At 40.5% G+C, this 20253-nt stretch overlaps 1 long non-coding RNA gene across 1 annotated transcript; it reads right to left on the bottom strand.

The window, feature by feature from the left end:
- Positions 1-2495: 2495 nt before the first annotated feature.
- LOC141608913 (uncharacterized) lies at positions 2496-3532 on the bottom strand. The gene is made up of 2 exons (XR_012527058.1): positions 3379-3532; positions 2496-3057 (listed from the first exon to the last, which is right to left on the bottom strand). It is a non-coding gene; the product is annotated as an uncharacterized LOC141608913 (long non-coding RNA).
- Positions 3533-20253: the final 16721 nt, after the last annotated feature.

Raw genomic sequence — 20253 nt, 5'->3', positions numbered from 1 at the left:
TGCGCTTAAGACTCAAGTGCTCCTAAGACATTCCTTATTAAACTACGCTTGTAAGAGTATCATTGTATCGGGCTATAACATATGTTTACAGAATGACAGCATCCAAGTACCATTATGTTTTTAGTTTTTAGTTTGGACAGACAAAGACTAGTGCAATTAGGAGCACAAATTCAACCCCAACTCTTTTCAAATGACCAAATGTATAGCGGATTATGCAATAAAAGTGATGATTCATAGTTCAGACTTAATGAAGGAACAAGGGATATCGTATTTGATGGCAGAAAAAACTCACATCCATTCACTTAGCCTCATACAGGCTTATACCATGCATCATATACACCTTAAAAATTAAAGTAGACAACTAATAAATTTAGAGTAAATTAGCTACATAGGCAATCAGTTTCGCGTGTAAACATCAGTTAACTGAGCACTCGCAACTCTCCATCTAATTAGTCAGTTTACGAGGCTCAGCCCTCAGTGGCATAAGTTTAACTTCACCAGAAAGCCATAAAATACAAATAAGTCCATTATACAATTAACACAGGTTTATATAATCAAACATATAAAATACGGAGTAAGATTTTCGTTTAGCTAATGTAGGCTTAAGTGTGCAGAAATTTTACTTGTTTCTTATTCTAATTTGCAGACTTCCCAAGAAAATGAAGAAACGATGAAGACCAAGTATCTAGGAAATGGCCAGATAGCAGTTCTTAGTTCTCAGGCTAGGTGTTTAGATTCTGCATCGTTATGCTAACGAAGACGTTTCTCTTGGCGTGTGGTCGATTGGCTTAGAAGTGGAACATGTGGATGAGTGAACTATGTGAATTCCGATAAATATGGTGATGGTGACGATATATATGGTGTTAGTCGTTGGTGGTAAGGAAGGTGAGATAGTCGGTGGTGGGGCGCTAGCTAAACACTCAGGTCAAGAATTTGTAACATTTTATCTTCTCAAGCCCGAGGAACGAACGTTGATTGAGAACAAAGACAGTTGCACTTGTCCACGGTCGGACTTGTGGACCGAGTAACGTCAAAATTGATAGTTTGATACAAAATGTGAAAATACTATGTAGGACATTAGATATCTGAATTCCAATGATCATGAAAATCGAGGCTCTGGGAGGCTAAGAGCAGAGCAGACCGTTTTGGTTTGATCTTACTTGAACCTCTCCTAGAAAGGGTCGTTTCTGAGCTATATATTTTGTATGATATTGATGTACTAGGAGTAAATTGTTGAATTTTTACTATAGAGAAGAAGAGTTCAAGCTGGGTTTGAGCAGCTCCTTTATTTTCTTCTTTGAAAACAATTTATTTCGTACTTGATGACCAGCTTCTATGAGAATAGCAACCAGAGTACAGATTATTCTAGGGGAAGAAGTGATTCCTTTCCGTCAAAAAAGTCATCAGCTTCTCCATTCTACAAACCAACTGTTCCTTTACTCAGTAGTAGCAGATTTGGAAATAGTTTAGGGAGTGGTATTAACAGAGTAGCTGTGATGCGGAGGTTGTGCAATTGTTGGACAGGTGGTGGTGACGATGTATATGGTGTTACTCATCGGTGGTAAGGAAGGTGAGATGGTCGATGGTGGGGCACTAGCTAAACACTCAGGTCGGGGGAAGGGTGGTGGTGTTAAGGTGCTGGATACATGTATTACACCTCCAGATACGCATATCTATGCCTCTAGATACACAACTCGAAATGTGTGTCTAGACTTTCTGAAGTTCGGATTTTAGAAGTTGCCGAGGTTTCGATAACTGTCATTAACTAAGACCGTCATGAAGCAAGTGCTTTCACCTGTGACCGTCATTATAGGCAAATGCATAGGTTTAACTAACATTTGTGATACTTTTTATATTGACGTAAGATATTGAATTTATCGGTATCTCATTTAATGAAGCGAAATAATGTACACACTTTAAGTTATTAGATACATTTCTTTAAATTGCTAGATATGCTCGGTTAACTTACTAGATACATTTCTTTAAATTGTTAGATGCTTTCACTTAAGTTACTAGATGATACATTTCTTTAAGTTGCTAGATACGTTCATTTAAATTGCTAGATACATACTTTTAGCTAAGTAGATACACTCCTTTAAGTTACTAGATACATTACTTTAAATTGCTAGATACGTTTCTTTAAATTTATACATACATACATACATTTAGCTAGCTAGATACACTTCTTTAAGTTACTAGATACATTTATTTAAGTTGTTAGATACGCTTCGTTAAATTACTAGATACATACCCTTAAGTTGTTAGAAACTCCTTTAAATTAGTAGATACATATCTTTAGCTAGCTAAATACACTTTATCATGTTACTAAATACATATTTTAAGGAACTAGATACACTCCGAAAAATATAGGCACAAATATTCGAGAATCCAACCTAGCTTGGCTAGTTTTATACACTATTTTGTTTTAAATCTACAGTTTCAAGTATAGGAGTAGATGTCGAGGTAAAAAAAAATAGATGAAGCACTTGTCGTCAAAAAGAAATAGTGCTAATTCATTCATTGATCAAAATGTTAGAGTAGATCCATAGTTACATCAAACCATTTGCATTTAACATTCTCCAATTTTCGAAAACAACCATAATCAACTACAACTATACTTACTAATATATTAGAATAGACATCTAATTAATCAAGAGCTAGTAAACTTAGTAATAGCCTTAGTCCCTCGACATATTCGTCGGCTTCTCATTATACCTAGCACTCTTAGAAGACTCTTGAGCAAGCTTCTCGAAAATGTCATTGATAAAACTATTCATAATACTCATTGCCTTGCTTGAGATTCCGATATCGGGATGAACAAAAAATCCATCATCTCAGAAAAAATTAGTACTCCATACCTTCCAACAATATCTTATATTCCTCTATTAGGTCAGTAAATTTCTGCATGGTCACTAGAATGTGGCACAGAGTTGATTCTTTTCTTTTTCTTGTCTCCAGCTGCTGCTCCTCCGGCTTCCTTCGGGAACGACGACGCACACCTGCCACTTGACCCGCGACACCCACGCCTAACATCCACCAGCCACCAAACTTTGTACTCTATATTAAAAGTGAACTTTGAAGCCATTAGATTGAATAAACACTGCAATAGCAATACATATGTCAACAATTGACGGATCAAACGCTTCAAAAAACTCATAACTTCCGATCACAAAATTCAAAAGCCTAAAATTTTTATTCCCTGGTATCAATAAACATTCAAAATAGCTACTCCCTCCGTTCATTGCGTTTCCATCATACCAATTGAAAATTCTTCCACATATTTCGACCTCTTCTATAGATCTATAGAAGAGTAAGAGGCGGAAGGTATTTGGTGATGGGAACAGGCAACAATGGTCAAAAAAGAGCCTAATGACGCACCGACAACATTCCCAGCCGGCGGTGGTTGCCGGAGTAAAAGTATGGTGCACAAGAGGGAGAAAAGAGAAAGGCGATCAGAACTATTGGGTGACAATAGGGCCATGGATGGCGGTCGCCGATGGTGGAAAAGACGAAACTGGGGTGGTCGTCGAGTTACGCCAACGCAACGTTGCTCACGGCAATTGCCTCATGGGTGAATGGGTGATTGTATCAGTGTGTGAATAGTTAATAAGAGGTAGGATAGCGTTCGATGAAAGAGAGATTATCACTGAGGATGTCTTGGAAATGTAAAATTGAATATTATATACTAGTTCGTAGGGTTCGTACCGTACATTAGTTCGTACGGGATCCCGCCCCTATATATATATATATATATATATATATATATATATATATATATATATATATATATAGGTGGGATCCGGTGAGTCCACCTAAATATTTGAGTCCATAAAACAATATCACGCACTATACAAAACAATATCACGAATTTTTTTTTTCAAAATTTTTTTTGTTTTTCAAAATAATTTTGTTTTTCGAAATTTTTCGAATTTTTTTTTTCGAAATTTTTTTTAACATTTTTTTTTTCGTGTAAGCTGTGATATTATTTAGTATAACGTGTGATATTGTTTAGCATAACTTGTGATATTGTATTACAAAACAATATCACGAATTTTTTTTTTCAAATTTCTTTTTTTCGAATTTTTTTTTTTCGAAAATTTTTTTTAACAAATTTTTTTCGTGAAAGCTGTGATATTGTTTAGTATAACGTGTGATATTGTTTAGCATAACGTGTGATATTGTATTACAAAACAATATCATGATTTTTTTTTTCAAAAAGTTTTTTTTTTCCAGCTGTGATATTGTTTAGTATAACATATGATACTGTAAACTGTGATATTATTTAATATAACGTGTGATATTATATCATGGACTCACGGACTCAAAAAGATAGGGTGGACTCATGTGATCCTAATTCTATATATATATATATATATATATACTCCCTCCATTCAACTCCACAAGGCCATTATCTCTTTTGCACACTATTCACATGCGGACATTCAACTTCAATTTTCTCTCGATACATAAGTGAAAATATATTCATGTGAGATCTTATTTGATTCGTCTTTAAGAGTACATTAAAAATATCTAACTTTTATAATTTTTGCAAATACGTAACTAAAAATATTTGTCGAGTAAAAGCCGCGTTGGCAAACGTGATAAAGCATAATGGCCTTGTGGAGTTGAATGGAGGGAGTATATATATATATATATATATATATATATATATATATATATATATAGAGGTGGGATCCGGTGAGAACGATCATTCGGTGAGAACGGTGAGAACACACTACCAAATACTGACAAACTAAACACACGAATTACCCACCAAATTTAAATAGAAAAGCCCAACCCATATTCTCTCTCCTCTAATTTTCATTCAACACAAACACACCTAGCTGTCATCTCCATCCATTACCAATTTACCACCCATCGCCCCTTCATCGTCACCGCCGACAATCACCAGAAACGTCAAACCAACGGCGAGCACTCCTCGACGCAAAACGCAACTCCGTCGACACCATCGTCCTCGTTGGCCTTTTGTCGGCACATCAGTGCATCACCATACCCGTTTGTCCATTTCTTTGTTTCCTATCTAACCCAAACCTAACCAATTATCGTCTGTTGTTGCCGTCGACAATGAACTCCATAAACGCCGACAAATCATAACTCCGGCGGATCCTTAACCTTCGTTTGTTCTCATCTATTCAATGTATCTACAGTAAGTTTTGGTGTACATAACCACTATTTTGATGTATCTTGACATAGATACACAAAATTAGTTAGTAGGTACAACAAAATTGATCTGAGATACATCGATCGATATATCAACTAGAAACACGACTTTAGTTTAGCTCGACGTTTAACTGACATTCCAGCAGTCTCTCAACCTGAACTGCCGACAATGTCGGGATTATCCGACATCAATTGGCCACCATTTCCTAACCTCTCGTCTCTACCTATTCCAAAGCTGTCGGAAATGCCCAATTTCGCAGACTTGTTTCCTAATATGAACTTGCTCTCAACTTCCTATACCCGCAATAGTACCTGCATTTCCAGTTTATCCTCAGGAAACCCAGAAATCCTTAGTAACTAAGGCTCAGCCAAACACAAATCCAACGATAGTGGATTAGTTGTTACTGTGTCTATCACACTTCAAACCAGAACTTTTCACATAGATACACAAAATTAGTCATTAGGTACATCGAATTTGATCCGAGATACATCAATAATTAACATCAATGCCTTCAAAGCCACAACCCAATCCCTCGTCTTCCCCAACCTCTTCGAAACTGATGTTATGCACGCATTGACATACATACGATTGTAAGAGGTAAATGTGATGATTCTCCGTATGTACTTCTCATCAGCATGGTCATCATCATGACTAGTCGCCTTAACAATGGCCACCTCAAGCTCAGGGGCCATGTCACTTGATACCTTAGTGAGTCCGATACTCGTCTGATCCTTAATCTGACCCACTGTTTTCCTAATACTGGGCGCCATTTTCCTCAGTTCTCAACCAAACTGAAATACTACTCCCTTCAAAAAAAAAAAAAACAAATATACACCTTTGTAAATAAAAAGACAAACTGAATTAAGATCTGAACTTATTTAACCTTATACTTACTCCGTTGATACACTAATTTCGTTGTGGCTACCGGACCTCTGCGCAAAGTATAGGCTAGTCGACAATAATTGTCGTTGATACCACGACATATTCAACGGTGGCAGGAGCTTTTGATTGGATTTGTGATGTGTGATATGAAGGACAAGATGAAAGCAGGTCGTTGGTGGCCGGAAAGACATCAGTTCGCTGGGGAAGGCCAGTATATTGGGGCTATACAGAGTGGTTCATGGTCGCCGGCGTCGTTCTGTGTGGTTAGTGACGTCGTCAGTGACATGTGGGGCGGATGGTGATGTCGCCGACGTTGATCGTGGTGGCTTGCGGCGACGACCAGCTATGAATATGGTGTTAGGCAGTGGTAGTTATGTGGGTGAAGATAAAAGACGGGGGGAGAGAAAACGCAAGTCTGTGTTTGATTTTGGGCATTTACATGTGGGTGGGCAGTGATGTCAGAGTTATAAATGTGTGAAGAGAGATGAAAAGAGTTGTCAGTGACTTTGACGTGGGTTATTTGTGGAAGTTATAAACGTGTTCTCACTTTTTGCACCGAATGATCGTTCTCACCGGATCCTAAATATATATATATGTATATATATGTATATATATATATATATATATATATATATATGTATAGAGGTGGGATCCGGTGAGAACGAACACTCGGTGAGAACGGTGAGAACGACCTTTATAAAAAATTACACGCGCGCTAAACAAGGTAAGATGTGGGTCACGTGAGAGAATGTGTTAATCATGTACAACAAAGTCAAAGTTTGACTATTATTATTTACCAAAATTCCAATACACCTGCTACAGCCTACATCTTTCTCGCCATTTTCAATTGACCACAAACTGCAATTAATACAAATCCACATCTCCATTGTTAATGGCATCCATCATTAACCCATTATCACTTTCACAACTAATCACCACCAGATTCACCCACAAACACCATCTCATATATATCATCATCAACACATCACCATCGAACCGCCATAACTCGAGCATCAAATCCCGTCATCGCCAAACAAGTTGCCGAACCATATGTGAATGCCTCAACTCCGACGACACCATTTAATGCCACAAACCCCTAAAATTTCCAATTATCGAACCCCAAATATACATTCTCCTTCCACTGCTTTCGAGTACTACCTAGTTGATGACCATACCTCCTCTATCCTCCCCGTCGATCAACTCATCTCCATTGATGAACTCCTCAATTCTGCTGCTTCAGTCCGTATTACTCATCGGAAATTAGTGTATCTGGTTTATATATTGAAGTATCTTAGATCAATTTTGTTGTACCTAATTACTAATTTTGTGTATCTATGTCAAGATACATTAAAATAGTGATTAGATACATCAAAGTTTAGTGTACATACATCAAAAATTATTGTAGATCAGTTGTCGTCGTCGAACTTGTTGTTTGCAACTCGTTTGAACGTCTTTTTATTCACTGGTGTGTGGTGATCGTTGCCAGTGAAAGATGGAGTGAGGGAGGTGGACAATTGTAATTGAGGGCCATAGGAGATCTCTAGTGATGAATGGGTTTGTTTTTATCAGAAACCAAATCAGATCCATCGTCGCGGGAAGCATCACGCCGGCGAGCGTCGACTGTGGTAATCGAGGGTCATCGGAGGTGAGGGGGAAAGATAAACGAAACACAACATTTGTACTGCCGGTTGTATTATGTTGAAGGTGTATGGCTGCCGGAGATTCGGCGCCGGCGAGGTGGAGTCTAACCTCAGGTGGTCGTTTGACGGCGTATGAGGTGGTGACCAAATGGCTGGTTTTAGCATTGAGTGGGATTTGGGAATGGTATTATGGCAGGGTGTGGGAAAATGGATTTGTCGGGGAAGGGAGGTTAATGTGGATTAAATTAGCTTGTTCTCACCGTTCTCACCGAGTGATCGTTCTCACCGGATCCTAAATCTATATGTATATATATATGTATATGTATATATATATATATATATATATATATATATATATATATATATATATATATATATATATATATATATAAAGAGTGAGAGAGAGAGAGAGAGAGAGAGAGAGAGAGAGAGAGAGAGAGAGAGAGAGAGAGAGAGAGAGAGAGAAGGGATCAAGTGAGTCCACTATATGTATTTGAGTCCATAAGTTCTATTAAGGGCCCTTGGATGGTGAAAATGGATGGCTAAGATCAACCTCCAAAAAGTGTGTTTATGGACTAATATCACTCATTCTCTCCTCCCTCACTAATCCTTCTAATTAATCACTAATTCACTATAACTTCATTTCCTCTCATCCACTTCTCTCACATATCACACAACTCATCTCCTCTCTCAAACCCCAAAAAATAAAAAACCCAAAAAATCCAAATAAATAAAAAACCCCAAATACCCAAATAAATATATAAAACCCAAAAAATCCAAATAAATAAAAAAATCCAAATAAATAATTCATTCCTCTCTTCCTCATTCACCACCACCCACCACTATCCCACCCGACACCACCCACCGCCCACCCCCACCGCCATCCACCACCCACCCCCACCGCCACCCACCACCCACCTCCACCACCGCCGTCGGTAAATTCTATAAACTCGTTTTTTTTTCCAGATTTTGCGTCTCGGTTTTTTTCGTCATTTTTTTTCTTCAGATTTTGTGTTAAATTTGTTGTTTGGGGTCGGTTTATTTTATTTGTTAATTTTTGTTTGTTTTTGTTGTTACTTTTTCTTTTCAAATCTCTTCTTGTTATACGTTTTTTTTTTAAAATTTCGGGTTTTAAATATCGTTTTTTTTAGTGATATACTTTTTTATTTTTACAAATGTCGTTTGTTTAAAATTCGTCTTGTTATATAAATTTTTCAATTTTAGTATTTAAATTTAAATGTATATTTATTTATTTTTTTTCTCAAATTTCATTGTTTATAACTCCAACCTCTTGTTTTATAAAATTATTTATAATTATGTATAACTTCAATCAACATTATGTATAACTTCACTGACATTATGTATTACTTTAATTTACATTATGTACAACTTTAATGATATTGTGTGCAACTTCACCGATATTATGTATAACTTCAATGAACATTATGTATAATTTCACTGATATTATGTATAACTTCACTGACATTATGTATAACTTTAACTTACATTATGTACAACATTGACATTGTGTTAGTTTCAAATCTTAATTACATTTGGACAAAAGTTATACTATTATGGATTAAAGCTACACGATTTTGGACTAAAGTTATACAAAAAAGGACTAAAATTATAATATTATGGACTAAAGTTATACAGAAAACGACTAAAGTTATACTATTATGGACTAAAGTTTGTAGATACCCGTATCCGTCGATATTGGAATTTATAGAGAACCCGACAAACACCCGATGATGATAGGACACATGTATTCTTTAGTTGTCATTGTCATTATTTGGAGCTCGTTTACGAGGTAGAAAGGGCGTCGTCGATGAAGTATTCTATTAATTTAAATGATATTTAAATTAATGTTTTTTTAAGTGAATTCATTTTTATTATTTTAAATGATATTTAAATTAATGCTTTTTAGTGAGTTCATTTTGTTAATTTAAATGATTGTTAAATTATGGTTTTTTAGGTAAATTCAATTTATTTTATTTTATTTTGAATTTATTTTCCCAAGTTTATTTTATTGAAAATAAAATAAATAATTGATTTGAAAAATCATTTTATGAGTATATTTGGTTTGAAAAGTCATTTATTTTAATGGGTTAATTGATTTGAAAAATCGATTTTAAAAGCGAAGAAAACTCGTTTTGAACACTTGTTTTTGAGCTCGATTTTAGCTCGGTTTTTGAGCCCGTTTCCTTTACGAATTGGCACGAATCTCGAGTACACTAACCAACCCAAGCCTCTACCCATCCACCCTTGTTCGAACCCCCCAACCATGGCCCAAATTCCATCCCCAAACAACCCCAACCAGCCCACGCATAAACCGAGCAGCCCCTGTTTTGGCAGCTCAAATCCCGAGCCCAAAACCCGCTCCAAATACCACCAAAACCCGTACCCATTAACCCTAACCCATACCCTAGTATCCTACCCATATTATCCTAGCTTAATCACCAAGAAAACCCCTCTCAAACCCTCACAAAAGCTGCTGGACAGCAGCCATACGGGATGAAGCCCGATTGCCCTTCCCTCTCTTTTAACCTACTTTAACTCCTTATAAATACCACCCCTTCACCATACATTCATTCCTCTAAGTTCTCCATACATCCAACCATCACCCACAAGCTTTAAACCTCAGAAACAAACCCTAAACATCCTTCAAAAACCCTAAACAAAACCGACACACAAACTGAACTGTTTGTGTGTCCTCTTCGAAAACCCACTCGTTCCTCCATCAAACCTCCATAAAAACTCGAGTTTCTTGTTCCTAATTAACCACATAACATCCATCTACACATTAAACAAAGATTTATGAGCCAAATTGCCCTTGAGAGTACACGAAATCCCTCGAAAAACAGAGTGAAATAACACTCTGTTTTCGCGGTTTATTCTTGTCTGTCCAGTTCTGTTTGTGCTCGTTTTTCGTGCCCAATAACCCAAAACGATCAGGGGTTGCTTTAAGATCCATGTTCTCCTCTCTTTCTAGTTTTCAAAACATCTTTTAAATCGAATTTTCGTCGTGAAACGAGGGAGATATCATCGTTTGAAAATCGCTGTCCAGAAAGTTTCCAAAACGCGTGTTTGCTTTATTCTTCGTCGACGACGGCCTCTCGAGATAAAATCTACCATCGATTACGACCCAAGACGGTGTCAACGATACATGTAGGTTGAGGGTGCATCAAATCCTCCTCTTCTCCCTTTTATTTCGTTTGTTTTATGCTCGTTTTTTTATTGTCTTTTTTTGTTTGTTTTTTCGTTTGTCTATCGATTGTTTTAATTTAACTATGAAACTAGTTATTCCGAGTATCAGTTAAAGTACCACCATGAACACCCGCGTTGACTTGAGATGGGAAAAGAAACCGCTACTTCTGTTGGTCGTACACCCCCGTCTCATTTACATATCCTCGTGTTCAAGGTAGGGCATAAATAAAACAAGTTTCTAACTTCGCTCCTCGCTTTCGACCCCCTTATTGTCTCGGCCAATTTGACCCACCTTAGGACCCGTTGCATGTTAGTATGACTTCTGATTGTTAACATATAACTTATTTAGATGACATTAGATCAATTAAATAACCTAATTAGACATGTTAGGGTGCTTCGACATAGCTTCTAAAATCAATCGACAATTCTGTAACTTAATGAACGCATCTCTCTCTTTCACCTAATTTCTCGCTAGTATAAGAGTGCGTGACTAGCACCTTCTTATTAACACTCGACGAGTTAAATTAATTAGCGAATTTGACCTAACTTGATCCCTTTTAGGCCGTGTAGAATAACACACTTTGCGCGACAATCAATCAACTTTGTTTCTAACTCGTTTTCTAACTTGTTTCCTATCCCTTTTCGCAAACATTCGATCTAACTAATGAACCTAACTTAGGAACTAGGTTGGCCTTGTCTTAGCCGTGAGGGTGGCCGTTGGTTTGGGCCGTGAGGTGGCCGTTTTCTTTACCTTTCTCGTTTTGTTTTTATACCGTTTGTTTTCTCGTTGTTTCATTGTTTGTAATTTATCGTTTGTTTATCGAGTTGTAATTTTCGAGTTTGTTTTACTTCTTTTGAGTCAAAACCTCTTCAAAAAACCTTGGTCTTGTTTGGTTAGACGGTTGTTCCCCAATGCTTGTAGGAGCGTAGTAAACCGCATGTTGTCTAAAGCAACATGGCCCGGTTTATGCTAATGCATGCTTTGGTGCGTAGCCCTATGTCTAATTCGATGAGATTAAGCGCGAGCATGCAGTACGAGGAGTGACCCAAGACCGTGGGTCATGTGAGCCGTGGGCCACCCCTCATGTGCACGGTTTTCTAGGCCAAACGGCCGTGTGTGGTGTCATGTATTGTGTTGTATGTAGCAATTGTATTTAGATCGAGTTGTATCTTTAATTTGTTGTTGTGTCGGCATGAAATGCCTGGTTTGTAATAGGTAGATCCCAACGGCTCCCCCATTCCCCTTCAAGCCTTGTTTGTTTCGTTTGAATGTTGTTAGATTAATCAACCCACATGCTAAATTACAACTTTGACAAAGTTAGTTTAGTTGCATCTAAAACGACATAGAAATTGTTGTCACATGATAGGGTTAAAATAACGTTTGCATATCATACATCGTAGTAGCTATGACCTTGTTTGAACTCCGACACTTGACTTAGTAGAGGCCGTTATCGACGGGCGGGGTTGGGTGTCCTTATGGGCTTCCCAACACGTACCCTCACCCCTTACTCAAGATCTATGGTTTGTGGATCCGTCTAAATACCATTGGATTACGAGAGTCATTCAAATCGAGTGATATAGGGTACAAGTCTTTATCTTTAATCACTCGTAGTCGATTGGCTTTATGCTTTTCGATGAAAGGTGTAAAGTTGACTTGAACGGTTCCAAGTTCCCAAAAAACTTGGTGGCGACTCTAATTTGTCTTAATTCGATTCGAAAGAACCTCGAGTCGATTATGTCAGGTGTGGATCCCGCGGACGCAGTTCCCGAGGGCCTTGTCCTGATTTGGCGACTCACTGGGAAAAGAGGACTAGTTACACTTTGTTTCTAGGGTCTTTTCCTCCGAGGTGAAACTTGAAAAGAAAGTGTTGGAAAGTAAAACATTACTCATAGTGCTATGATTCATGCATAAACCCTTAAGGACTTGCCCGGGCCGTCCCAGCGTTTCTTCGTGATGCGTGGGGGGCGACGTCCCACTATGCCAGGAAGCTGCACATTGCTCGCTTCCACTTCGCCTCGCGTGGTTCTTGATGGTGAGGACGATCTTCTAGGTACTTTACCTTAAGACACCTCGCTCTATAAGACCGCAAAAGGATGGAGGGCATAGACCTTCTCGTAGAAGACTTGCCGAGACTTAGAGATGTCTAGGAGCATACATCCTTATAACATGAGAATGACAATGTGCAATTTGTTTTCCCAAGTCTTTTTTCGAAAATTCCCATGTCCTTTTCAAAACCGAACTTTTGAACAACTTACTTTCAAAATAGCATGGTTTTAAAAACGCGGAATCTTTCGCCCAAATAGGACTAGAATTTTCGGCCAAAATGAGCTTTTATAGCCGTGCATCTTTGCCCATTTCAAATCTCATTTTCAAATCAATCCTTCGTTTTTTCCAAATCCGATCCAAAATGTTTCTCGAACCTCAACCAAGCATGAAATGCGTCGAGTCGTGTCCGGGTCCTGGCCGTGTTAGGCTAGACGTTTTTTTCGTTCCAAGAGTCTAGAACACGACCTTGTTGGGTCACCCAAGCTCACCTCTTGGGCTTTGAGTCATGTTGGTCGACCTTTTGGTCTAGGATAGTCCACAAAAAACGTCCAAGCTAGGCCCTTATGGACGTTTCACACGAACCCATGGGCTATGTTAGCCCAATCACGGGTTTAGTCACACCAAGTCCAGTTTAGAATCGAGTTATGACAGTTTGAGTCATGTCGTTTTGTCGAGTCTAAAGTGAACCGATGTCTAAATCAAACCGTGAGTCGAACCTTTGTTTAGTCAATCTCAAGTCGAGTCTTTGTTTGAGTCAAGTTGAGGTCGAGTCCTTAAGTGTGCAGGGGCTCTTACTTTAAATATTGACTCAGTACGGGGTTTTCTTGTAGAAAGGCCGCCAAAAACCCGACGTCAAGCAATGGAAGATGCTGTTAACAAGCTTACTGAGGCCGTGAACCTCATGATGACCCGAATGGATGCAATCTAATCCAAGCTAGGTGAAGACTCCGCTTCATCTACCCCACCTCTGACTGATCTGGAGAAACGGTTCAAGTTCATTGAGGACCGTTTGAAGCTCTCCCAGGGGAAGAACATCCACTATGAGAATGCTAGGGCCTATGCCCCAGTTCAGGACAAGTTGCCCACGAACATGGTACTCACTGACATCCCAAAGTTTAAGGGCACAGAAGATCCAGTCCACCATGTTAAGGCCTATAAGGGGTACTTAGCACTGAAGGGAGTACCTGCTGACATGCTCTCTGAAATTTTCGCTCAATCTCTGGATGAACACCCGAAGGCGTGGTTCTACAATCTGGACCTTAAGAACTTCCCCACTTTCGAAGATATTACGGTGGAGTTCTGTAAGCACTATGCTGACAATGTTGAGATTCAAACCAACATAAGAACTTTGGAGGTTATGACACAGAAGGAAAAAGAGGGCTTTCTTGAATTCCTCGCAAGGTGGCGTATTTGAAAGCGTGAAACTAGCTAAGAAGCCTGATGAAGTTGAAATGGTAGATAAGTTCGTGAAGAATTTGCGACCTGTTTACCGTAATGCTCTGAAGTACCAGAATTTTGGTTCTTTCAAGGAATTGATAAGGATCGGGATAAAGGTAGAGGACGATGTCCGAATTGCTGAAGCTAAGAAGCCAAAGGGATACCAAGGGGCTTCGTCATCTAAAGCAAAAGCACTCGCAGCGGCCCACTTTGTTGAATCTGCCAATCTCCTAGATGGACAGTCAAAAAGGCCTCCGCGCCAAGCTCCGAGGGTATTCACCGATATCGGGTGCACTTACGCCTATGCTCTCCAAAGGCTCATGGCCCAAGGAAAGTTGAAGCCCATTGGTCCAACTCCGGATCCACCTGCTGAACAACAAGGCAAATGGTACAAACCGAATGCCTACTGTGCCTTTCATCAAGGGAAGGGACACGATACCGAAAGGTGCTTTAGACTAAAGCACGAAATTCAAGATATGATTGAGAACGGAACGCTCCCAATCCCGGCCATAAAGCCCAATAACGTCACCAATCCGTTTGGCGACCACACTAACTTTGTCTCTACCGAAGATAGTGTCGATTACTCTCACTTGATTCGACCATGTCGCCTAAAAGGGGTTTTCGCCGGAAGAATATTCGTAGATTGCTCCGAATTCCTACCAAACTCGAGAAACGAGATTACATTCGGGGATTTTGTTGTCGATTGTACTCCCTACATACTCCGAAGCGGCAATGAAATCAATGGCGTTTGGGCTGATGACGAGGATGATGTTTACCTCGTCAAAGGTGCGACAATTCCTCACACCCAAGAAGAAATCTTAAAGGTGAGACAAGACGCCCTAGAGTCAAACCATTTGACTAGATCCGGACGCCCGTATCGTGTGGAGAAAGCTAAAGATACCCCGAACAAGACGCCTCTCAAAGAGCCAGTAGTGGTCGAAGTTCTTGGTGAAGGGTCGACCTCCGAGGCTTCCCTCATCAAGCAACTCCAAAAGACTAAGGCCGACGTATCTATCTGGCAACTTATCCTGAGCTCTTTCGAACATCGTCAAGCTTTGTTACAAGCTTTGATGAACATGACCGTGTCGTCGAATACTACTCCTGCGGACATGGTCACTCACATCGCCCAGAATCGGCCTCAGATTACCAACGCTGTGACATTCTCCGACGAAGATCTGCCACCGTTCGGGCCTCGACATAACCTGGCCCTCTATATTGCTACCGTGTGTCTCAACAAGCATATCCCTATGACCTTGGTTGACGACGGATCGGCCGTCAACGTACTCCCTCTGAAAACGGCGCACATTTTGGGCTTGGAGAAGAATGACTTCATCCCCACTACGCAGACAGTTCGGGCATTCGATGGCACTGTGCGTCGAGTGAGTGGACTTGTCGACCTAGTAGTACAGACTGGGCAAGTGGAAAAGAATGTGAGTTGCCAAGTGATTGACATTTGCTCATCCTTCAACTTATTGTTGGGGAGACCCTGGATCCATGCTGCGAAGGCCGTAACATCAACGCTGCATCGAAAAATCAAGGTCCCACTCAATGGCAAGACCGTCACCATTGACGCCACGCCAATTACTGTGGCAGGAGGAGACATTACTTCCGAAGTAAGGGTCGAAGCTACCAATGACGCATGTGGTTTCGAGATTGTCAATATGATCGAGCTGAACTCCGAAGCAGAGAATATGGATCTATACACGGGAAGCCATGCCTGCGAAGTGATTCTCAAGACTGGGAAATACTTCGGTTTCTCTCTATACCCTAGAAAGGAGGGTACATTCGAGTTGAAACCACCAATAGCCAAAGGAGTAACATTCGGGCTTGGATATGAGCCCACTGGGAAAGATCTACTGGAAAAGAGGGGAAGGACGATCGAAGATCGAGATATTAAAATGGGACCGTATCATCTAACTCTAAACGGTCACTTCGTGAGAGCTGGGGAAGAACTCCCTTGCATGGACTTCCCCGAACCTATCTTTGACCCAAAGGAGAACCTTATGGTCCCAGGAATCGAAGTATTCCAAGATTGCTACTATATCCCTGAAGACATTCTGACCGTGATGCCAGTAGAAACCAAGCCGGATCCAATAAATGACGAGAAAGCCATGGGTCTCCTTTTCGGTGAAGAGAAGAAATCACCAATACCAAACGAAGATTTGGTAAGCATGATCCTGAGAAGCGAGCGGTTCGACCCATCTACCCTCATCACCGATGTGGATCCTCTTAGGACCAACACGGGATGGCGGAAAACAATCAAGTGGACTGACAACAAAGGACTTCTTTTCAAGTTGACAACGGGAGAAGGAGAGATGTTCAAGCCATATGACGTTACCGATTCTGAGTCTGAGTCGGAGTCTGAGTCTGAGTCTGAGATAGGTCCTAAGATTGAGTCTAAGGAGTCAGGTGTTGAAAATACCCCTCCCCTAGCTTTCCCTTCCTATGCACCTTTTCCTAATGGTGGTATTCCGGGGCCTGTCCCGAATACCCCTATCTCGCCACTGAGCTCTGATCAGTTGGCTCAAATGTTAGCGCATTTCGCGCAATTTCAAATCAATAATAATATGAACCAGTTTGCTTACGACTTGTCTTACTTACATTGCAATTCAAATTTTGAAAATGATTGTTTTAATAATGACATTGAGACTGAGGTCGCGGACGAACAGTTGGTCGAAGAAGAAGAAGAAGAAGAAATGGAACCACCTCTACAGTTGATAAAAGGGTTGGAAGAGTACGAACAGAAAACTTCGATCATCGAAGATACCGAAACTATCAATGTAGGTACAACCTTAGAACCACAGGAGCTTAAAATAGGAACTACTTTAAGTCCCACCGAAAGACAGGGGTTCATTGATTTGTTGCATGAGTTCAAAGATGTTTTCGCATGGTCCTACAAAGACATGCCAGGCATTGATAGGGAAATTGCAGAGCACAGGATCCCAATCAAGCCGGGGTATAAGCCAGTCAAGCAGAAGCTACGCAAAATGCACACAGATTGGTCTTTGAAAGTCAAGGAAGAAATCGACAAGCAACTCAAAGCTGGGTTCATCAAGGTGTCGAATACTCTGATTTGGGTGGCTAACGTCGTTCGAGTGCCTAAGAAAGATGGTAAAGTTCGGGTTTGTGTGGACTTAGGGATTTAAACAAGGCAAGTCCGAAGGACGATTTCCCATTACCTCACATCGACATCCTGGTTGACAACACGGCAAAACACGCGTTACTATCCTTTATGGATGGATACGCCGGTTATAATCAGATCAAGATGGCGAAAGAAGATATGCATAAGATCTGCGTTCGTAACGCAATGGGGAACCTATTGCTACACAAGAATGCCTTTTGGGTTGATAAACGCAGGGGCTACATACGGAGGACCGCGACAACATTGTTACATGATTTGATGCACAAGGAAGTCGAGGTTTATGTCGACGACATGATTGTCAAGTCAAAGGAGCGTGATGGCCACCTTGGTACACTACGCAAATTCTTTGAACGATTGCGCAAGTATAACATGAGATTGAATCCACAAAAATGCGCATTCGGAGTCACATCCGGCAAACTGTTGGGTCACTTCGTTAGCCACCGTGGAATCGAGGTGGACCCATCGAAAATAAAGGCCATAATGGAAATGCCTCACCCTAAAACCGAGAAGGAAATTCGAGGTTTCCTGGGCAGAATCCAATATATAAGTCGGTTCGTGGCAAGGCTAACGATGATATGCGAGCCAATTTTCAAGAAATTGAAGGTCGGGGAACACGTCGTATGGGATGATCCTTTGTCATTGCGTTCGATAAGATCAAAGAAATACTATCTTCCCCTCCCGTGCTTAGCCCACCAACGGTTGGGTTACCACTTTTGTTGTATCTTACGATTACGGATCATCGCAATGGGGGCAATCTTTGGCAGAGATAGTCGATAAAGAGGAAAGAGCAATTTACTACATTAGTAAAAAGTTCTTGGAGTATGAAATCAAGTATACTCGGCTCGATAAGACATGTTTGGCTTTAGTGTGGGCGACAAAGAAGTTACGGCACTACATGCTCAGTCATAGTGTCTGCATCCACTCGAAGATGGACCCTATCAAATACTTGTTTGAAAAACCAGTTCTAAACGGCAGGGTGTCAAGATGGACTTTGATGCTTTCCGAGTTCGACCTGAAATATGTACCGCTGAAAGTGATAAAGGGAAGGGCGGTTGCTGAGACTTCCGGCGAGATAATCCGATAGAAGAAAGCGAGGTTGTGGATACATGGTCGTTTCCCGACGAAGATATCGTTCACATAGACAATGATACGTGGGACCTCTATTTCGATGGAGCATCGAACTATAGGGGATACGGGATAGGAGTTCTACTCATTTCACCGGAAGGTGAACATGTTCCTATTTCGATCAAGTTGGACTTTAACGTCACTAATAACGCGGCTGAATATGAAGCATGCCTACTCGGTTTGCACAGTGCTCTCGAGTTAGGCATCAAAAAGCTTGTAGTACATGGGGACTCGTCACTAGTGATCAATCAAGTGGCCGGGACGTGGAAAACCCGAAGTGATAGCTTGGCTCCGTACCAAGCAAAAATCGAAGAACTAGAAAAGTTGTTCGCTGAGGTCAAGTATGTGCACCTCCCAGCAGACGAAAACCAGTTTTTGATGCACTATCAAAGCTAGTCGCTCGATCAACATACCGATCATATGGATACTATGCCGATATGTGTCGAACGAAGATCATCACCTGCTTATGTTAATGTAATCGGAGACACGGAAGAAACCGAGGCCGAACCTTGGTATCATGCTATTCTGAAATTTAAAGAATCGGGAGAGTATCCACCCGACATGGATAACCGCGGAAAGCGCGCTATTCGAATGCTAGCCGCTCAATTCGTTAGAACCAATGACGGACAATTGTACAAGAAGACCGCGCAAAATATCCTTCTGCGATGCATAGACTCACCAATTGCGAAAAGAGTCATGGAAGAAGTCCATGACGGAGAGTGTGGCCCACACATGAATGCCCATATCTTTGGTTCGTAAAATCATGAGATTAGGGTATTATTGGACCACGATGGAGACAGATTGTCGCCAATATGTCAAACACTGCCATAATTGCCAAATCTTCGCAAACATACAAAGACGTGCCGCCTTCATGTTATATACTTTGACATCACCATGGCCTTTCTCAACATGGGGAATTGACATTATTGGAAAGGTCAACCCATGGAAAGGTGGGCATTGCTTCATGTTAGTCGCCATCGATTACTTCACGAAGTGGGTAGAAGTGAAATCGTACAAGGTTCTACAAGCAAAGCAGGTAGCAAAGTTCATTCAGAATGAAATCATTTGCAGATATGGGGTGCCGCATGAGCTCATTAGCGATCATGGCACTCACTTCAGCTGAAAGCGCCGTAATACTTGAAAAGTATAAAATCAAACACCACAAGTCGTCACCTTATCGACCTAAAACAAATGGGGCGGTGGAAGCCGCTAACAAGACAATCACTGTGATTCTCAGAAAGATGACTGACAATTATCGCGAGTGGCCAGAAAAGATACCATTCTCACTATGGGGATACAGAACGTCTATTCGCACAGCCACTGGAGCAACTCCGTTCTATTTAACATATGGGATGGAAGCAGTTCAGCCTATCGAATTAGAGGTACCTTCTTTAAGGATCTTGTTAGAAAGTCGGGTCCCAAGCCGATCGGCTACAAGCCAGGCACGATTCCTTGGTCATGCTCGACGAGCGACGGTTAAATGCACTACATCATGTTCAACTCTATCAGAAAAGGATACAAAGGGCATTTAACAAAAAGGTGAAACCTCGAGGAATAAAGGATGGGGATTTGGTCCTAAAGTCTGTGCGCG

The sequence above is a fragment of the Silene latifolia genome, chromosome 10 (assembly GCF_048544455.1).
Source record: "Silene latifolia isolate original U9 population chromosome 10, ASM4854445v1, whole genome shotgun sequence".
Classification (NCBI taxonomy): Eukaryota; Viridiplantae; Streptophyta; class Magnoliopsida; order Caryophyllales; family Caryophyllaceae; genus Silene; species Silene latifolia.
Note: the sequence above shows the minus strand (reverse complement) of the source record. Positions and strands in the feature narration are given on the sequence as shown.